The sequence below is a fragment of the Phalaenopsis equestris genome, unplaced genomic scaffold, assembly GCF_001263595.1.
Source record: "Phalaenopsis equestris unplaced genomic scaffold, ASM126359v1 Scaffold232237, whole genome shotgun sequence".
Classification (NCBI taxonomy): domain Eukaryota; kingdom Viridiplantae; phylum Streptophyta; class Magnoliopsida; order Asparagales; family Orchidaceae; genus Phalaenopsis; species Phalaenopsis equestris.
Window position 1 is genome coordinate 1 of NW_018250205.1, and position 3,447 is coordinate 3,447.

Below are 3,447 nucleotides of genomic sequence, written 5' to 3' on the forward strand. Positions count from 1 at the left end.
TTGGGTGGTATAAATGTAAGAAAATAGACCATCATAACTCATTATGACAATGATGAAAGTGATCACTACTCATAAAATACTGTGATTATTGTTAGAAATTAGTATTAATTTGGTGATTAGCTGCGCTTTAGTTGACTAAGAAAATCAACTACAGATGACAATGCTTTTAATAATTGTAATAATTGTAATTAGGCAGCAAAGAAAGAGTCTCTAAGCACATAAAGATGACAATGCTTTTAAGCTCTATGGCTTTAACTGAAGAGCTCCTAATGGCTGTAAAGCGATAGATTTTAATGCCTTTCTGCTTTAAAAAAAGCGCTAAAAGCACTAGAGTAGTGCTATTCAAATTTTTTTTAATAGATGTAGCTATTACAATATTTTTTAGGTAAAAAAATCATAGCTTATTAAAAATCAACTATAAAGTTACTGAAACATAATCTGATGATCAAAAAATTGGGGTGATTATCACACTTTTTTTTAATAAGCCAAACTACAGCTAGAAAGCTGTCAATGCACCTAGTCAGAACTGATGTGAAAACATTTTTTTAAAAACTGTCAAAACACAGATTATCTAAACAGTCAAAACCACGGTGAGTTTTGAAAATACTACCGCACCGCTGCCCCAAATAGAAGCAATGTATGATGATATCAAATTTTTTAATTTTTTTTTTCATAAAATGGTAGATAATTGCAACTTTTGAGAAAAAAAAAAGTTAAAAATTAACTTTTAAGAACACTAATAATAATATTATTTATTAATTGAAAAAAAAAATAAAAATGAAAATTCATCACATGCACAATAATATTTACACTTTATCAATTTGACTAAAGATTTATGCAATTTTTTATTGCAAGTAGAACTTGGCTGTCTATTTAAAGGTTTGTCAAATTGAATAAAATGACAATTTCTACTACACACAACTTTTATTTGCAAGACAATTTATGTCATGAATTAGATATTACATATCATTTGATTGGCATATTTGACAAACCATATTGAATAAGAAGAACACTAATAAAGACTGATGTGCATTGTCCTCTTCTTTCTAAAGCAATATAAACCCTACTACTTGGCCAAATTATTCTTAAGATGCTATTTACATGCCTACCAAACAATTAAAGCTTATATATTTACATATCTAATGTCTTAAACCTATGCATGAAAAGAATATACTTCACTTTTAAAAAGCTAATAATAATAATACTTCTTATATGATATTAAAAATTTGAGTGTTATGAGTCTAAATTTGAAAGCACAAATGTTATATGTGTAAATACATAAGAATTGTGTGGCTGTATTTAAATGCCCCACAATAATATCATACTCCTCAAATAAATTTAGTACATCAAAGTTTCAAAATTTAATTTTTATGCACCATTTTCAGCATTCATTATTCACAGTTACAAAAAATAATATAAATATTCAAATCATCATCAAATTTTTTATGTTAATTTAGATAAGGAGTTTATCATTACTCCAAAAACTTCATCTTCCCCATGCTCCCAGGTACTGAAACACATGCACAAATCTCATTAATTAGCAACATCTGATAACTACTGTAGTCCGTTGCCTCATATCCAACAAACTTCCATGCAATTTAAGCAGCAGAGGGAAAAAACTACTGAAATATGTAAATGAGAGAGAGAGAGAGAGAGAGAGAGAGATGAATTGATTGGAATTTACTTACAGGTTGCTTCATGTTCCCAGATCCTGTTGCCAAGTACAGGGAGCTGAGAGCCTACAAAAACAGAGCAAAAAAGCGATGGAATGCAGTGTAAAGGAGCATAGGATAATAATATCTAACAACACTACAAAACAAAAACAAAAAGTTTGCCACATGAATAAAAAATTTAATCTTTGCCCATCCCATAACTTTATTTGCGTGCTCTGAATTCCATCTCCTCCTTTTCTTTCACTTCCTTCTGGTTCAGAATCCCCATACTTTGACAGTAGAGAGAGAGAGAGACTTGATCAGAGGATTTGGGGTTTGATATATTTATTTTGAATATGGGAGTTCAATTTCATCATGATAATGATGTTTAATTTATATGTATGCATGTTAAAGATTACTAACAAAAGAGCATTTGGTAGAGAGAGAGAGAGAGAGAAGGGGGGTTGGACCTCAATTTGACTATGAAGGAATCTAATATAGCCAAAAGCCTCAAGCAGTACAGAAGCTGTGTCAGTCTGCAAAAGGAGGTAGCCCAAGTTAGATTTCTTTATTCTTGTCAAATGGAAGAAGGTGGAAGGAGTAATCAATAAGTCTTACATACATATTTACATATCTAACTCCTAAACTTATATATTTACATTTATATCATTTTATCTATACAAGAAAAGCGCATTCCACCTTTTCAAAAGTTAAAATAAAGTTATTTTATATGTGATATGAATGATTTAGATGGTATAATTATAAAAAAGGCAAATTTATGTGTTAAGACATGTAATTGTACCTATGTAGATGCCCCTAATCAAATTTAAACATATTAGTGAAAGTACTGTTAAATGTGTAAATGCTGAATTACACAAAAAAAATATTACCTCAAAAGTACTGATGCATCAATACTCCAATGAGGAGATGTCTAAAAAAATATTACCTCAGGAGTACTGATGCATCAATACTCCAATGAGGAGATGTCACGTGACATTATGGTGGGACCATTTTATACGTGGCACCTCTTCATTGGAGTACTGATGCATCAATACGCTGAGTTAATATTTTTCGAATTACACAGGGTTAATTTCATTAAAATACCTGAGTTAATATTTTTTCGAATTACACAGGGTTAATTTCATTAAAATAAGTCTAGAGTTGCTTTTACCCATCTAGAAAACTCTAAAAAAAAGTAATACTGACGGTCTACTACCTTTCCAAATGGGGAAACCAATTGGTGAAGGGCTGTTATTCTATCACCAAGCTTCTCCTTCCTAACCTGTGAAAGCAAAATAAATATTTTTACAGATTTACCAAACTCAAAAATACAAATTAATGGCAACAAATAAATATAATATTTATGTTAAGTTCAGTTAGTTTTTCCCAAACAAGATTGTAAATATAATATTTATCATTTGAATCAAGGGCTTTTAATTTAATTAGAACTAAAAGGTTTCATGTCCTGTCACTTTTTGTAGCTATGAATGAAACCTACTGCACGTGAAAGTAGAAGAGGGGATCCACATCCTTAACAGTTTTAATATTTATATTATTAGTATGATAAAAAGCCGGGTTTAGTGATTAAATATGGGGTAGATATGTAAATTACACCCATTTAATCAATGAATGGCTGAATTCATATAAATCAGAGTGATTTTCTTAAAAATGGATTCAATCTCAGTGATTAAGCACACCATCAAACATAAAATTTCATTAAAAAGTATTGAATATTAAACAAAATTGAAGAACCTTTTATAAACATTACAGCACAGCCAAATTTTATCTAAAAAAA

The 3,447-nt window shown here is 29.9% G+C and overlaps 1 long non-coding RNA gene across 1 annotated transcript; it reads right to left on the bottom strand.

Annotated features, from left to right (window-relative positions):
* Window positions 1–1,377: 1,377 nt before the first annotated feature.
* Window positions 1,378–2,936, bottom strand: LOC110038222. The gene is made up of 4 exons (XR_002295408.1): window positions 2,869–2,936; window positions 2,123–2,188; window positions 1,689–1,739; window positions 1,378–1,510 (listed from the first exon to the last, which is right to left on the bottom strand). It is a non-coding gene; the product is annotated as an uncharacterized LOC110038222 (long non-coding RNA).
* Between the last annotated feature and the right edge of the window lie 511 nt (window positions 2,937–3,447).